This window comes from Schistocerca gregaria, chromosome 4, assembly GCF_023897955.1.
Source record: "Schistocerca gregaria isolate iqSchGreg1 chromosome 4, iqSchGreg1.2, whole genome shotgun sequence".
NCBI classification, from domain to species: Eukaryota; Metazoa; Arthropoda; class Insecta; order Orthoptera; family Acrididae; genus Schistocerca; species Schistocerca gregaria.
The window spans coordinates 239004949-239024204 of NC_064923.1; the positions used below are offsets into that span (position 1 = coordinate 239004949).

Here is a 19256-nt window from a genome sequence, read left to right on the forward strand (position 1 = left end):
TATTGCGTATAAACAAGTATAAGTATTCTGATCTCCAAAATAAATTGTCCTACAAATATCCAAGTCTCTGTATTGATTTCCACTACTGTATTGCTCTAGCCAACCACATATTTGCGATGATACTCCGTATGGTCGTAATGTGGTCAGCAGTATTCGAAGTGGGTTAGTGTCGAATGCCGTACTGGAATATAGGAAGTAGGAGGCCACATGTTCACCTACAGCTGCATCTATTGTTTGCCGTCAGTTGTGTATGAACAAAGTTAGTTGTATTTCACACAAGTTCATGTTTTTTCGTGCATGTATGCCCATTCTTCGAGAAAAAGATTCAGCAATAGAGTGGAGAAATTCCTGTTAAAAAATTATTGATAAACAGTTTAGGATGTAAGCTCTTCTTTATACAGTGAGTAACGAATATAAGTGCAGATACGTTTATACAGGGTGTAAATTTTGAGTTGGCAGACCAGAATAACTCGAAAAATAAGCTTCACACGAAAAAATGTGTAGAATCCAAAGTTGATCATTTTCGAGCCTCCTCGTATTCTGGTGCTACAATTATCTCTGAGGGTGGGGCGGGAGGCAACTTTAAAATTTGAAATGGGACTCCTCATTTTTAATGTAGAATCAGATTCTACATAAAAAACTACGTACATTTTGTCTTAAACATTTGTTTTGATTCTTGGTGGTTGGCGCTGTAATTCAAGAAGATACATGTTCTCATTTTTGCGTGGAAAATGATTAAGAATACAAAAATTATTATTTACTTCGTAAATTTTGATTCGCTAAAACTAAAACTCTCCCTCTCTCCCCATAGGGTTGGGTTTGAGAGAGAGGAATTATGAGTTTTACAAGTGTTGACTCAAATATTATTTTTTTCCGCAGATTTGGATAAGTTTTGTTTTTTTCGTGGTCATGAGGCCACGCAACTTCTAATTATCAAACAAATCATCTGACTAGCTAACTAACTAACTAAACATCCTACGAAGTAAATGAGTATACTTTATTTGTCCGTAATCATTTTCCACGCAAAAATGAGAACATGGATTTTCTTGAATTACAGCGCCGCCAACTACCATGAATCAAAACATATGTTTAAGACAAAATGTACGTAGTTTTTTATGCAGAATCTGATTCAGCAATAAAAAATGGGGGTTCCCATATCAAATTTTAAAGTTGTCTCCAGCCCCACCCTCAGGGGTCTGGGGTAGCAGGCTAATTTTAGCACCAGCAGATGTCTCCCTCGAAAATAATCGACTTTTGGTTCCACAGATTTTTTCGTGTGAAGCTTATTTTTCGATTTATTTTGGTTTGTCAACTTAAAATTTACACCCTGTAAATGGTACGTTAATATGTGCATACATGAGTGAGTTGGTTACTGTTTCTCTGTGCCAAACAGTCTTCCCACAGACACGTCACAAACTTAACAACCTGATATTTTCTGCATGATCGTACTGCGAATACGCCAGTCGGTATAGACTAACCATTTTGCGTCAGCACGTCCACGCTTCAGCACCCAATATGCTACCCAGGATAAGGTAAACATTAATGGCTTGTTCTTGCCAGCGGTACTTGGAGGTACTAACCAACATTAAAACATAGACTTATAATGGTTGTAAGTCTGCAAATGACATAAATACTGACGTAATGTTCAGTACACCGTCGTCACTCACCAACAGCAATCTCTGCGCTTATACCATTTACAGCCTGTATCTCATGCATACAATGTTGCACACGCAGCTTTCAGGCTCAATGCACAAAAATGCTGCTTTGAGTAAAAATCCGACAAGAAGTTGCACATTCTTGTAGGGTTTCCAAGAACTCGATAATGACATAGCTCGCTGCGCGGGTAATTTCGAGCACGAGCCGTGTCGCTGAAGTAAGGCCAGAGAATACAGAGGGCTGCGGTGAAGGTGGAGGCGGGGGCGGGATAGTGGGTGAGACGGCTCGCGTGTCGGGAAGCTCGGTCACGAACGCCGGGAACACGTGACGATAGTATCAACGCCGTCCGCCATAACTCAGGCGCGGAAGCGAAACGGCCCATTCGGCATTCAGGCGAGGTCCGTTTCTGTGTAAATTGAAATAATGACGACTGCCTCCCGCAAGTGCCGCCGGCGACGCACTTGGCTCCCAGCACGCACAAACGCACGCACGCGCGTAAGGGGGCGTAGAGCAAGGCGGTCGTACTGCGGCCAGGACGGCGACCGCAGCAGTCACACCGCTCGTAGCCGGCGCTTGTCACACCAGCTCCCAACTTGTGGTGAGTACTGCATTATTATTATCCTGTCCACAGTCACGTTGTTGTTCCACAGTTGCTCAGTAGAAACCATAACCGCCGTAACTGCTGTCGTCTTCGTTTCTGCGTCATCGAGGTAGCTACTACACACTACTGGGTGGATCTTTTTGTAATTGTTTGTTTATTTTGCCTATAGGCAACATTAACCAGCAATGTTTATTAACTGTACATGGTTAACATTGAAGTTTGACTTACAGTAAAATTACAGGGTAAAATTAACTTTGTGGACAGCATATATCCGCAATTGTCCTTACGCTACAGTTTCTATGTATAATCTGTATAATTCGATACGGAATACGTAAAAGAAGAATAAGTGCACGTGGTGCAAGTAATCTCATGGAAACAGCACGGCAAGAATAATGAATAATGCGTTCCACCTTTATTATTGTACTAGCTGACAAAACCGGCATTGCCCAAGTATTCATTTTGCCAATTCTCTACACTCCTGGAAATGGAAAAAAGAACACATTGACACCGGTGTGTCAGACCCACCATACTTCCTCCGGACACCGTGAGAGGGCTGTACAAGCAATGATCACACGCACGGCACAGCGGACACACCAGGAACCGCGGTGTTGGCCGTCGAATGGCGCTAGCTGCGCAGCATTTGTGCACCGCCGCCGTCAGTGTCAGCCAGTTTGCCGTGGCATACGGAGCTCCATCGCAGTCTTTAACACTGGTAGCATGCCGCGACAGCGTGGACGTGAACGGTATGTGCAGTTGACGGACTTTGAGCGAGGGCGTATAGTGGGCATGCGGGAGGCCGGGTGGACGTACCGCCGAATTGCTCAACACGTGGGGCGTCAGGTCTCCACAGTACATCGATGTTGTCGCCAGTGGTCGGCGGAAGGTGCACGTGCCCGTCGACCTGGGACCGGACTGCAGCGACGCACGGATGCACGCCAAGACCGTAGGATCCTACGCAGTGCCGTAGGGGACCGCACCGCCACTTCCCAGCAAATTAGGGACACTGTTGCTCCTGGGGTATCGTCGAGGACCATTCGCAACCGTCTCCATGAAGCTGGGCTACGGTCCCGCACACCGTTAGGTCGTCTTCCGCTCACGCCCCAACATCGTGCAGCCCGCCTCCAGTGGTGTCGCGACAGGCGTGAATGGAGGGACGAATGGAGACGTGTCGTCTTCAGCGATGAGAGTCGCTTCTGCCTTGGTGCCAATGATGGTCGTACGCGTGTTTGGCGCCGTGCAGGTGAGCGCCACAATCAGGACTGCATACGACCGAGGCACACAGGGCCAACACCCGGCATCATGGTGTGGGGAGTGATCTCCTACATTGGCCGTACACCTCTGGTGATCGTCGAGGGGACACTGAATAGTGCACGGTACATCCAAACCGTCATCGAACCCATCGTTCTACCATTCCTAGACCGGCAAGGGAACTTGCTGTTCCAACAGGACAATGCACGTCCGCATGTATCCCGTGCCACCCAACGTGCTCTAGAAGGTGTAAGTCAACTACCCTGGCCAGCAAGATCTCCGGATCTGTCCCCCATTGAGCATGTTTGGGACTGGATGAAGCGTCGTCTCACGCTGTCTGCACGTCCAGCACGAACGCTGGTCCAACTGAGGCGCCAGGTGGAAATGGCATGGCAAGCCGTTCCCCAGAACTACGTCCAGCATCTCTACGATCGTCTCCATGGGACAATAGCAGCCTGCATTGCTGCGAAAGGTGGATATACACTGTACTGGTGCCGACATTGTGCATGCTCTGTTGCCTGTGTCTGTGTGCCTGTGGTTCTGTCAGTGTGATCATGTGATATATCTGACCCCAGGAATGTGTCAATAAAGTTTCCCCTTCCTGGGACAATGAATTCACGGTGTTCTTATTTCAATTTCCAGGGGTGTATTATAAACTAAATATGGAAAAAAATTATTTCCTCTATTTTTCGAGACACCTTTGACATTATGAAGCGGTTGTACAAAGAAAAGTGCATAATGTACAAATGTAATTGACCATCTGCTTCGCGTGTCTACAACGTGATTTTGTAAACATGTCTATGGCAATTTCTCTTCATAGCACTGTAGACGGCTATTGCATTTCACAGTTGACAGCTGTCAGAAGCGCTGCTAAGTGTAGGAGATTTCCTTAACTTGACTCTACCGTAGTCGTGTCTTAGCAGTAAATAACAAATGTATTCAAACTTCGGGCATGATGCGCCAGTTTTTCACGCAGCTCAGTTGTTGTAACTTCACATTTCTTGAATTATATGTCGTACAATGACATATTGGTGAATGAACATTTAGAGACATCTGTGAATACTGTCTTCAAAATGTATTGCGAATAACATAGTTAGTAGCAAAGATGTAATAAATTTAGACGTCATACACAATGCGGTAGATTTTCAAGCTACTCAGTGTCTGTGACGCCATATCTCCTGAATATGTGTGGTAACATGATGTAATCTTATAGGTGCATTAAGCATCATATGTGGATACTGTGTGGGAATTGTTTTGTGAATGAAGTTAGTAGTACAGAAGTAATAAATTGAAACGTCATGTATGATGCTGCAGTTTTTCAAGCATTTCATTGTTTATGACGTCATATCTCCTGAACTATGACACATAGGTCGTTCTTTCCACGACGGTGATTGTTGCCTGACAGCAAGGGATATGTGTACCATGTCTGGTTGAAATCGACGTAGTGGTTTTGGAGGACGTGTGGAACACACACACACGCACACACACACACACACACACACACACACACACACACACATACATACATATTGATTTTTATATTTATGTATTTTCAAATGGAGACTCAGATTATTGTTACTTTGTACACTTTTTAAATTGAGGATTTGTATGTGTATCTAGACTAAAATTATCTTGAATAGGATACTCTATATGAAATGACTGTAAGAATAGATTTGTGCGTGGTGTGATCTCCTGATATATAGGTACTTCCACGAGCAATGGTCAGTATTCAATGATATGACAGGAACGATCATTCGAAGCAAAACAAAGGACGGTAAATATCCAAAATGCATACCTGAAGAGCTGTGAGGTCTTCTTCATCTTTTCTTTCCATATTTTGTGAGGAGATATTAGATACCAAAATAAGAAAAAAATTGTCTGGTACACATGGGCTCAAAATTGCAAATCTTATTCAGTATCTTATACTTATTCAGTATAAGAGATGTGTTTCACAGTAGCGAAGATGTGCAAGAGGTCATAGTTCAAGACATGCATTTTAAAACCCATGTTTACTTGAAAATTGTTTCTTGCTTTGGTCCATACTGCCATATTTCAAAATACGGAATGCAAGGAACTTGCAGCAAAAGAGATTTGTTCCACAGTAACGAAGATGAAGAAGTGCTAATAGCTCTTAAGGTACGGTATACATTTTAGAGACTACGTTTACTACACTTTTTTATTTTGAATAATCGATAATGTCGTATCCCTGAATAATGATTATTTCTCCTGTTGTAGGATTTTCATATATTTTCTGTCATTGTAAGTAACTGACATTTACTGTACTTGGACAAAGATGCATGAACATGATGCACGAGTAGAGAATAAGGTCTTTGACTCTGTGTTTAATGTAATCTGCGGTGCGCTTGGTCGCCAGTCTGTTGTGCAGCACTGTGACATTCTTGTTAAAGGCGTAGTAGTGAGCAGTTGAGTTTTAGAGAAAGGGACCTGATATTTATGAATCTGAGAGAAATTATCTGGAATTTTATATTATGAAATTGAAAACTTGTTTATAAAGGTATTTTATTGAGCAACTGAGTTTTAGAGAAGGGGACCTGATATTTATTAATCTGGGAGAAATTATCTGGAATTTTTTTATTATGGAGACGAAAACTTGCTTATGAAGCTACTTTATTGACGCAGAAGATTTTTGGAGGAATAGTTCATTGTTAACTTATGCAAGATCAAGAATGAAACATTCGTTTGCCAGAACTATCAATGGAAGGAAATCTTTGTCCGTTAGAGAAATAATAATGTTCATGATTAGTGTTAATGTGATCTCTGTGTTTTCATTGTGTCTCAAATTACGGTATTCGTTAATATATCCGTAATTTTTGTAATGAGGGAATTTCGTAACTGTTAGAGTCTTTTAATGTTGTACAGTCTATTTTCACAATAATCAGAGTTTAATATTTCAAGTGCGCTTCTCTTTAATGTAAAACCCTCCTCCTTTTGGTGAAGTTTAAAATAGGTTGTCGTGTGTGCATTGCACCTAACGCCACACTCAGTCAGAGATTGTTTCTGACAAGCAAAAAAAAATGTAGAGGAATTATCTCATCTACATCTACATCACACACATTTTTAATTAGCTGCTTAATTTGCTGAATTCACTTTCGTTTCGAGAACGTCAGTACACCAGACACAATGCAGTATGCTTAACATGGGGTAAGTTACTTTTATTTCGGGGCAAATCTGACTTTATATTCTTGTGAGTAACTATATGTAGTCAGAATTTTCAAATGTTGTGCCAAGTAAGCAAATTAATTTAGAATGAACATTGCTGGTTATCTTAAAGAGCTATTTTCTACTGTATTGAGCAGTACTTTATTTTGTGACAATTCCAAGTCAGATTGCATTTCATTATCATCATCATAATTTTTGTGGGCCGTTGTCCCAGTCCAGTGCGCGGTCGGCCTTGTTACTATGGATTTGGCTATGTTAAATGCCCTTCTTGTCGCCGCCCTGTTCTCCCCTGGACAGAATTAGTGTATCCTTCTTGACATTTTCCAAACCTAATGTCGACTCTTACTGTTTCTGCTGCAACATTTATTGTTTCTGCTGGTATCTACTGTAGTTTTGTTTTTTTCCGCCACTCACGTATTCCCTAGCGTCACAACTCTATACGCGTAGATGGAGTAACTAAAGCGAACACACACAATTCTGTAGCTTCCTAACTGTTTTTAATTTCATCCGCTCTCACGATGATATGTTATTCATTTGTCAGAGAATCTCACATTTTGTCACACCTTTATTGCTCACAAGCTGGTAATGAGGCGTTACATTACTTCATGCGGCATCAGTTACCTCGGTGCTTCACGTTGTCTAAGGAGAACTGAAGTAATTTTGACATTTATGTTATGGAAATATCGCAGCGAAATTTTGATACTTCATGGATATCTTAACTTTTAATCTCTTCCAGTTACTTCAGTAACATGAAACTAATAATACATCACGTCTCTGATAGTACGAAAAGCTGTCATTAATAGTTTACACGAGAAGCAACTGTTTGTGTGAGACTCACCTAACGTTCAAATTACTAACTGCTGACTGCTGCGTCACATATAAGTATCGAGTCAAAGTTTCTGCATTTCTTCTAATAACCTCTTCTACGCAATAATGCTTACGTCGTGCTCCAGTCTAATGTGCAACACTAGATATTTGTTAGAATAATTTGAAATAATTAAAAGGTATATAATGAGTATGGCTTCTAAATAACGCATATCAACACTTCTCGACATTTAATAGTTATGTAAAGGTGAGTAAAGACACTGAGTTGGTGATAACTGCGTGAACTGTGCAGATTATATAATAACTGTACGTTACGAGAAGTTATATATAGGTGTCATGTGTCACAGGAACGGCTATAAAAATTCATTCTCTTGGATATGACTTTCTCGGATGTAGTTAGGTTAGTCTGGTTCTAAAGTCAGTGTAAAAAATTAGTGCACTACCACATTTGCTAAGGGGCGATATTCGTTACTTAAAAATGATAGCAGTTACATGGACCATCTCCTGACAAAGCAAGGAGTAAATTATAGCCTACTACTGTTGATGTCTTTATTTCGTCATTTAGAATAATTTCAGAAACATTGGTCATAATAGTAAAACCGACATGCTGTTTTCTATAGTTTGGTTTGGCTGCAATTAAATCAGTGGTTCACTGACCAAATGTGTTACGCTTTCATGCCTGTTAATGGTGCTGTCGGTGCAGCTATTGTATGGCAGCATAGGGAATAATTAACCTGTCTCAGGCCAATGATATACGGAAACGGAAGCATGCTATTCAGTTGCAGTGAGGTTTGAATTTGCTTCGAGAAATTCCTGCGCTAGAATTACCCGGCTTTAACGTCTTCCTTTCCGTACGACACAGTGCTTGTCACCGACTTTAGTAGTCTTAGTGTGCATAATAAAAAAGAATTTTCTTATGCTTAATTGCCTAACTCCAGTTACAGGTCTATCAAGGTACGGAACGCTAAAGTTGAAAATAGCATCACATTACTTTAAAGCTGTGTACTCAGGATCACAAACATGCATACGAGAAACAGACTACCTAATTATTTGCACGAGATGGACGAAATAATCTCCTTAACGTGGAGTGTGCTCATGCCATTAGAAAGCTAGTTATTAGTGGAAAGATATAATACAGCACTTCTGAATTCAGAAATTTCGTTTCGGGAGCATCATACTGTTTCCTTGAAGTAGAATAACTAACGAGCTCCACTAAGTTCCAATGTAATGGGGAAATTAGTGCTCAGATTGCGGATAACACTGTTTTGCCACTGGTACGACCCAGTACCTCGACGTAACAAAGTTTCCCTGAATGTATTCCAACGTCAGTTTAGCCTAACTAATGGCACAGGTGGGACATAATACAGAATTAGCTGGATCGCGACGCCCGCTTTCGACACGCACGGCTGCGACGTTCTCATGACAAATGAGACATGGAGGACAAAGTTATGGGAAATGTTTTGAACATTGTGTTCGCGTGTCGTTAACTCACTTCTTCTTCAGCAGTGTGAGTTACGTAAATATAAATTACATATTCTTAGAACTACATTTGCCTAACATTCCTTACCTTTAATAACTCTCTACCACTTAGAGTAGGGATGGGAACAACCGACCAATTAAAACCGATGCCGATATTTACTTTTCATTTTCTAATTACCAAGTAAAAAATGATCGAAATATCAATTAGCAGTAACAGCAGTGCTAAATATTTTCGTTTTTAAATAAATATTCTTAAAAAAGGAGTAAATTGTATTAGTAAAATTAGCTTCGGTTTGAAATATTGCGTTGGGAAAGGCGAACAGTGTTATTATAAGAACAATTCCATGAGAAACGACGAACAAACACATCGCATAAGAATTGATAAGGCATTGCTGAGACGATAACGTCTCTGTCGCCTTGTGTCATGGCTTAAGATACACTTCTACCTGCAGTGTACAAGAGTTGTCCCCACTTGGCCTATGAAGTAGTTTCTCGCTGTTGTCGCCGAACGCCTGTATTAGAGACTGGTGCTAAATAAAGTCTGGAAATATTTTTACGAAGTGACGTAGCAACGAAGTTTGGTGCTTCATTTGCTTTAAGAGAGATTTTAGTTTTGTCTACAATTTTTATATAATAATAGAAGAGGAAGCACATTATGGTAACTATAATAAATTTATGCAATAAACATAGAAAGGAACTGATCTGCTGCCAATGTTTACATAACATACCTTTATCTGCTTGTAACCCCCTTGAAAACGGCCAAATTATCCAGAGTTCTTCACTCCGTAGCACAGACTATTCGTCAGGCACAAAGAGTGATTTGATCCCCGATTACAACATGGTTTTTGAGCAGAGTTTCAAAAAACTAGAATCACTGGGAAAATAGCAGTGATTTTTTTAAAGTATTCGTTCACTTAACCACTTTTCGAGGAAAGCAGCAGACTGTGGACGGACTAAGTTTTCTTTTATTTGCCTGTTTAACCTAATATTTTGATTCTCTGCATCTTGAAAGCGACATAATCACAACTTTTCAATATTTGTTCGATTTCTACGTTCGTTACGGAAAATAATGGGAATAAACAACCAAAAATCGGTTATTTTCAGCAATTTTAAAAGACAGGTTAATCTGACGTGGAAAAAATTGACATAACCAAAAACCGTTGTTCCAGCGATAACCGCTATTCTTAATGTACACGGCTTTATAACGAGTATCGAAGTGGACCCTTATTTGATTAGTGAACTATGGAATGTTTACGCTCAGGATGGTTCACGAGGAACGGTCTTTCCGTTTTCAGCTTGTCGCCCCACAGCGTGGAGCTCATTTATAAAATATTAACATCAGCATATTCATTTCTTTTTGTTACTGTCTTGTTCCGCTATTTTTGTTTATACACTCCTGGAAATTGAAATAAGAACACCGTGCATTCATTGTCCCAGGGGTCAGATACATCACATGATCACACTGACAGAACCACAGGCACATAGACACAGGCAACAGAGCATGCACAATGTCGGCACTAGTACAGTGTATATCCACCTTTCGCAGCAATGCAGGCTGCTATTCTCCCATGGAGACGATCGTAGAGATGCTGGATGTAGTCCTGTGGAACGGCTTGCCATGCCATTTCCACCTGGCGCCTCAGTTGGACCAGCGTTCGTGATGGACATGCAGACCGCGTGAGACGACGCTTCATCCAGTCCCAAACATGCTCAATGGGGGACAGGTCCGGAGATCTTGCTGGCCAGGGTAGTTGACTTACACCTTCTAGAGCACGTTGGGTGGCACGGGATACATGCGGACGTGCATTGTCCTGTTGGAACAGCAAGTTCCCTTGCCGGTCTACGAATGGTAGAACGATGGGTTCGATGACGGTTTGGATGTATCGTGCGCTATTCAGTGTCCCCTCGACGATCACCAGAGGTGTACGGCCAGTGTAGGAGATCGCTCCCCACACCATGATGCCGGGTGTTGGCCCTGTGTGCCTCGGTCGCATGCAGTCCTGATTGTGGCTCTCGCCTGCACGGCGCCAAACACGCATACGACCATCATTGGCACCAAGGCAGAAGGGACTCTCATCGCTGAAGACGACACGTCTCCATTCGTCCCTCCATTCACGCCTGTCGCGACACCACTGGAGGCGGGCTGCACGATGTTGGGGCGTGAGCGGAAGACGGCCTAACGGTATGCGGGACCGTAGCCCAGCTTCATGGAGACGGTTGCGAATGGTCCTCGCCGATACCCCAGGAGCAACAGTGTCCCTAATTTGCTGGGAAGTGGCGGTGCGGTCCCCTACGGCACTGCGTAGGATCCTACGGTCTTGGCGTGCATCCGTGCGTCGCTGCAGTCCGGTCCCAGGTCGACGGGTACGTGCACCTTCCGCCGACCACTGGCGACAACATCGATGTACTGTGGAGACCTGACGCCCCACGTGTTGAGCAATTCGGCGGTACGTCCACCCGGCCTCCCGCATGCCCACTATACGCCCTCGCTCAAAGTCCGTCAACTGCACATACGGTTCACGTCCACGCTGTCGCGGCATGCTACCAGTGTTAAAGACTGCGATGGAGCTCCGTATGCCACAGCAAACTGGCCGACACTGACGGCGGCGGTGCACAAATGCTGCGCAGCTAGCGGCATTCGACGGCCAACACCGCGGTTCCTGGAGTGTCCGCTGTGCCGTGCGTGTGATCATTGCTTGTACAGCCCTCTCGCGGTGTCCGGAGCAAGTATGGTGGGTCTGACACACCGGTGTCAATGTGTTCTTTTTTCCATTTCCGGGAGTGTATTACAAACCAGAAGTTCTCATGGTTAGAGCTCCTACTGTTTGAGCTAAAAGAATTGGTTTTACTAGAAGAACATACCGTAAGTAGACATGTTGTTGTTGTGTTGGTCTTCAGTTCGCAGACTGATTTGATACAGTTCTCCACACGCTGCTCCACGCTGTTCTTTCAAGCCTCTTCATCTGTTAACTACTACAACCCACATCCTTCTGAATCGGGACCTGATTACTGCTGCTAACCCGTGATCTCCAACGACAATTTCACCGTTTCCCGTCCCATCCTACCACAAACACATACTCTCACACTCTCTCTCTCTCTCTCTCTCTCTCTCTCTCTCTCTCTCTCTCTCCCCTCCACAACGAAACTGACGATTCCTTGCTGCTTCGGTACGTGTGCTTTCAACCGATCCCTTATACTCAAGTTGTGCGGTACCGTACTGTTACTAAAGACAGATAACCGTTACAAACGACTCCGATTTCATTTTACCTTTGTTATTAGGCTTTTATTTTTCTTTCAAGCCGATATTTTATTGAAGGATTCGATCTTGATTTTGTTGAGAACTGTAATTATACTTTATGTTCGGTCTCTCCTCTTGTGTACGAATAGTAGCTATGTAAATAAACATATCGATTTGAAATACATACGTTACAGAGAAAACTTTTATTTAAATTATCCTCCAAAAGACAAGATGAGTAGAAACTCAACGTAGCGTCCGCGGCTAACCGACCGCTTTCAACGAAGTGGGGCCGGGGCTGTTCCTCAGTTAAGTAACGTAGCATGACATGGTACCACGATACTTAAGCTTTTTGTGTTTGACCGTGCCTTATTCTGGCATGTATTAGCTCATTTTAGGCTTCCGAAGAAGGCTAGATCACCCTAGCTGAAACCTGGGTAAAGACCAGAAACATTTCGCAACTGCGGCGGATTTTTGACATATTGAGAGTTTTTGGTTGGACTCGTTTTAAACTATGGTTAACGTAAGATAACCGCTAGAGCGCAGGCCTGAACTACGACGTTTACGGCGCTGTAGTCTGGAACCGCGCAAACGCTTCTGTCGCAGGTTCGAATCCTGCATCGGGCATGGATGCTTGTGCTGTCCTTAGGTTAGTTGGGTTTGAGTAGTTCTACGTTCTAGGGGACTGATGACCTCAGATGTTAAGTCCCATAGTGCTCAGAGCCATTTGAACGACGCTTACGATGCTGCTGAATTAGGAGAACAGTTGTCCTGTAGCCATTACCAACAAATGCTGTGTGTACTATGCTTTATTTGAGTATAGCGTTGTTCGTTGCTTCGGTTTTTTCTTTTGAAATGAGACTAATCCTTGTCCACCACGGTTTTTGAGTAAAACTCGCACAAAAATGTAGCTATTATGCTTTCGCGGAAATTGAAAACGCTGTCTGCGAGATGGAGACAGTGTCTGTATCTTCGCAACTTTCCGATCTTCTCGGGCGGTCGACGCTGACGTTTGTTTACGCTCGCGGCCGACTGCCACGTTAAACTGGCCGCACTACACCACCAGCAACGCTCTGCTTCCAAGACTAAAACGATCTGTCTGAAGTGCAACGCACAGGTTGCTTGCATTTGGTCGACAGCAGTACCAGGAGCCAAGTGGAGATAACAGTATCATTCCGTCGTTCCTCTCAGGAAGCCAGCCACAAAGCAAACATGTGGCTATAGTAGCACGTATCTGTTCATGCAGCGCGTTTACATGCTTGAGGGCAAACAGCCACCCTCATACACACACACACACACACACACACACACACAAGTACACATACATTTGCTTTCAGATTAAAGTTTACCTGACATCCGTGTGACAATAATTGTTAAGAGCAGATTTTTGGCGGTAATACAGCTACCACGGCGAGCCGGCCGGACTGGCCGTGCGGTTCTAGGCGCTTCAGTTTGGAACCGCGTGACCGCTACGGTCGCAAGTTTGAATCCTGCCTCGGGCATGGATGTGTGTGATGTCCTTAGGTTAGTTAGGGTCAAGTAGTTCTAAGTTCTAGGGGACTGATGACCTCAGATATTAAGTCCCATAGTGCTCAGAGCCAGCTACCACGACGTTGAACATAGTCAGGAAAAAAGAATGACGACACAGAAATAAACATGTACAAGGTCTGATCAAAAATTCAGTAACTTCAGCCACAAAATTTACTACGCTTACCTTTTACGTCTTCTTCATGGTCTCATTCGAAATACAGGGTGTCCCACCGAAACCTCCCTGATTTCAAATACCCAGGAAAAAAAAAAAAATCGCCGTAGATACGACAATGAAAAATGAACCACATTGTAGAGTATATCAGAGAATTTATTTATTTATAATCAATACACCTCTACATATGAACCATTTGTAGCACGAAGAATAATGAGTCTATATTCAATTTCTTGCTTAGGTCTCTATAACATTTCCTCTGTTACTGTTTCAATCGCATTAGTGATACGATGTCGCAACGTAGGAATATCGTCCACTTTGGTCGCATACACGCGGTCCTTCACCAATCCTCACATGAAGAAATCAAGCGGTGTAATGTCGTGGTGGCCAGGCAATGGGTCTTCCGCGTCCGATCCAACGACTGGGAAATTTCCTATCCAGGAACTTGCAAACAGCCTTTGACATATGCGGCGAAGCTCCATCTTGTTGAAAAATGATGTTGTGTTGCAAGTCTTGTATCTGAGGCTACACAAACTGCTCCAACATGCTTAGATAAACTGACCCATTCACTGTTTGTTCCTCAAAGAAGAACGGTCCAACGAGCCTGTCGTGTATTAGCTCGCACCAGACGTTTGGTTTAGGGCTATCACGAACATGTTCAGTGACAACGTGTGAATTTTGCGAACCGCAAATCCCAACATTTTGATTGCTAACCCTTCTTGATAAATGAAAGGTCGGCTCATCTGATAATAAACATCTTTCCAGGAAGCTGGCACCCATATCAATACGCTGCAGCACATCCGCAGCAAATTGTTGTCGGAGTGATTCGTCGTTCGGTGTCAGATGTTGCAGATTTTGCACTTTGTAAGCACACATGCGAAGACGATGCTGAACTGCAGGATGCAATGTTGATCGGGGTACATCAAGTTGCCTAGATCAGTGGTTCTCTACAGGTGGTCCACGGACACCCAGGTTTGCGCGAGCAATGCCAGAAAGGTCCGCAAGATCATATTACAATAAAAAAATATATTAAATAAATTTCTTATGATAACACATTTTTTGTTTTGGCCGCTTCCTGCACGAGCATAGCTTTAACGAACGCTAACTTCTGTGTCTAGCGTCTTTCTAGAGCCAACTGACACAAGCACACTGTAGCGCAAAATTACGAGAGCTATCCACAAAGTACATTAGGTTTTCGTTTGTGTCCGTTAGGGGCGGGGCTAGCGCAGCTATCTTGGTGTCATGGCATTCCGCCGCTCAGTCGGCATCCTGCCGTTGTAGTGAGAGGTTCGTGCTGTACTCCGTTGAGTTACTGTGACAGTCTGAAATGCCAGCGTTAAGTGAAAATGCCGCGAAACGTGAAGTGCGTGCTGTAATAAGATTTCTGACTATAAAACTGTACACCGATAGAAATCTATCGGCAGCTTTGTGAAGTGTATGGGGACAACATAATCACTGAAGGTGGAGTGCGTCAATGGGTCATAAAGTTTAAAAATGGCCGAACTAACGTTCACGACGAAGAGCGAAGTGGAAGACCCAGCATAGTGACTGCCGAGCTTGTCGATGTCGGCCGGTGTGGCCGAGCTGTTCTAGGCGCTACAGTCTGGAACCGCGCGACCGCTACGGTCGCAGGTTCGAATCCTGCCTCGGACATGGCTGTGTCTGATGTCCTTAGGTTAGTTAGGTTTAAGTAGTTCAAAGTCCTAGGGGACTGATGACCTTAGAAGTTAAGTCCCATAGTGCTCAGAGCCATTTGAACCATTTTTTGAAAAAGTCGATGCCGCAGTCCGTGAAAACCGTAATTCCACAATAACGGAACTCTATATGAGTTTTCCACAAATTTCACGAAGTTTCTTGCACGAAATCATTACCGAAAAGCTTGGTTACCACAAGTTTTGTGCAAGATGGATACCAAAAATCTTGACAAAGATTCACAAAAATCAGAGAATGGCTGCATCGTTAACGATTTTGGAAGCTTACGAGAAAGATGGCGACTCATTACTCGATCGCAACGTTACTGGTGACGAAACATGGGTTAAGAATGTAAACTGCGAGACAAAATTGCAGTCAATGCAGTGGGGGCACACAAATTCCCCCCAAAAACCCAAGAAATGCATGCAGACAATGTCGGCAAGGAAGGTGATGGCGACTGTCTTTTGGGACAGAAAAGGTGTGATTTTGTGGATTTCCCGGAAAGAGGCACTACAATAAACTCTCAAAGGTACTGCCAAACTCTGCACAACCTCAGATGAGCAACACCAAACAAGCGCAGGGGAAGGTTGGGTTCAAATATCTTGCTGATTCACGACAACGCCCGGGCCCACACGGCAAATGCCACTCTTGAAGTTCTTGAATCTTCTAAGTGGGAGTTGTTTCCTCATCCGCTGTACAGTCCCGACCTTGCACCGAGCGACTTCCACTTATTCCCAGCAATGAAGAAGTGGTTGGCTATGCAGCGTTTTGATGACGACGCAGAGCTTCAAGAAGAGGTAACCACGTGGTTGAAGATGCAGGCGGCCGAATTTTACGACGAAGGAATTTCCAAGCTCGTCCATCGTTACAATAAGTGCCTTCATTTAAATGGCAACTACGTAGAAAAGTAGTATTTAAGTATGGCTTTCATCTGTATATAACTAAAAGATACTTTACTTATTTTCAATTCCAAAACGTTGTGTACTTTGGGGATAGTCCTCGTAGAATTAGATAGAGGCAAACGGTTTTGCTGTCTGCGGTTAGACTGCGCGTGTTGCCTCTTTGCAGCTGACAACTGACAGTCCCTTTACACAGAAACTGGCATTTCACACGACAATGGAGAATTGTTAATTTATTGCCCATGGTTTCACAGACCATGTTGTTTACTTATTCTATATTCTGTTTTAATTTTTTTCTGTCATTTTCAGTTCATACTCAATTTTTATTTTTTCAATGAGTTTGTTATATAAAACACCCAGATTTCAAATCAAAGATTTTGAGCACTAATCAAAAGTTTAACAATAACAATGATGGCTAAATTGAAAAAGTTTAAAGCTCAACATTTTTTCAATAAGGAATATGTTTTTTCTAAGTACCAAAAATAGAAAACGTTTAAAAAGACTCTTAATTTGGCTTCTTTAGGTACTTGATACTGTAAAATGACAAGGTACCAATCATGCTCGATGAGGGGTCCTTAGGAAAATTTTGTTGGGAACCCCTGGCCTAGATGCTTGACAAATTGACTTAAGTGCGCTTCTGAGAAACTTTTGTCTGATGTCCTCCACTGTCCTTTCTGAAACTCCGTAACGTGCACCGCCAGAATGTTTCAGAACACTTCCTATTGTCAGCAACTTCCTATACCATTCCTTAATTGTTTTCACATCAGGTGGATCACATTGATACACACGACGATAATTTCTGTGCACAGTAAACTGTGATTTTGTTTCTGCAAACCACATTACCTCTTGCGCGCGCTGCTGTGGAGTCACCATTTTCTCTTCATGCGACCATGCTGCAGTCTGGCGCCGATACTTGGCACTTATGACGCGGGAATATAAATTTTTTGAGATGCTCTACAATGTGCATGTGCATGGTGCATTTTTCATTGTTTTAACTACTGTGGTTTTTCTCTCTTGGGTCCTTGAAATCAGGGAGGTTTGACTGGGACACCCTGTACTCTCCTCCACAATTGATACACCGCTCCCGAACGCCATTTCCTGAAGCAGTCTTGCAGGCCTCCTGCTGGGTCTCGCGAAGTGCCAACTGCGAATTTTCTTTTATCTCGTCTATCGTTGCAAATCTTCCTCCTTTCACAGGAGTTTTCAAATTCGGAAATTAAAAGAATGTCTGGAGGGGTCAGGTCTGGACTGTATGGAGGATGAGGGAGCACAGTGATTCCTTTTTTTATATGCGACAGTCACGCACCTACAGGGAAAAATGTGTGGGTGCGTTGTCGTGATTCAGGAGCAATAAGCTGTCTCACCACATTTCATGCCGTTTGTTTCTCCCATCTTCTCGCAAGCATCAACACACGCCCAGATAGTACCATCGATTAACAGTTTGTCCCGGTGGCACGAATTCATGGTGCTAATCCTTCAGAATCAAAGAAAACTGTTAGCAAGGCTTTAGCATTTGACCTGAGACCTTTTTCTGGTCTCGGAGAATCTTTCTCAACCGATTGTGAAGACTGAACGTTGGTCGTAACATCAGAAGCGTAATCCACTTCTCATTGCCAGTTATGATTCTCTAAGGAACATCTCATTCTCATTTCTGCGATCCAAAAGCTATTTACAGATCGCGATGCGAAGGTCTTTCTGGTCTGGACTTACGAGCCGTGTGACGAACTTGGCGCCAATGCTATGCATTCCAAGATGCTGTGCCACGATTTCATGAAATGATCCAACTGAAATGTTACTTTTTGTGCAATGTCTCGGACAGTCACTGTTCGATTGGCACGCACAGTTTCGTTGACATTCCTGACACGAGAATCACCGGTAGATTTCGAAGGGCGCCCTGAACGAGGGCCATCTTAAGCTTCTATCCGGCCATTTTTAAACCGTGTGAATCATTCGTAACACCGAGTACGGCTTAAGCAGTCGTCACCATCGGTTTCCTGCGTCATTTGGTGTGTCTCTGTAAAGGTTTACTAGAGTTCCATTCAAAATTTAATGGAGACACGTTGCTTCTCCAATATGCCATTTCGAAGATCGCAAACTGTGTGACAAAGCTTTCTACTCAATAGAGCACTGAACAAAAACTAACAGACATACAACAATAGAACTTCCGGCAGTTACACATTAAATACAGGAGTGTGCAGGGTAGCCAACCACATTTCGCTCCAACATACCACTGGCGCGAAATTACGAATGTTCCGGAATATTTTGGACAAACTTCGTATGTAAGTATGTACAAAATCATGTTGTTTATTTCGGGTTTGCCATTGTTAGCGGTAGCGGGTGACCAGATGCTCTTTCTGATGTGACTACTTCCACAATGTACTGGATATGTGTACCTGATCGGTCTCTGTCATTAACTCATGTGTAACTGTGAGAACATTTTCAAAATGCGAATCGTATAACTAAGGCGTGACGTGGTTACCAGCCTGGTTTTCATCCAGTCAGGTGTTGGAAATAGCTTTTCCACATCCAAGCTGGCCAGCACTCTGCCTCTGTCTTTAATCCACAGGCCGCATTCGATCCGGGACTGGGGCCCTATTCTATACCTTTCCGCCATTTTGCCGATCGGTTCGGTATGCGAGTGCCCGAGCGTTATTCAATAAGCATTTCGAAAGCGATGCCGAACGGTCCTAGCGAACCGAAACGCTGTTGTCAGTTCTCCTCGCGCCAACCAATGACAAG

General features: G+C 43.3%; 1 protein-coding gene across 1 annotated transcript in view; it reads left to right on the top strand.

The window, feature by feature from the left end:
• LOC126266826 (uncharacterized) overlaps positions 1–19256 on the top strand; it is a 380815-nt gene that overhangs the window by 163354 nt on the left and 198205 nt on the right. The window lies entirely within an intron of this gene.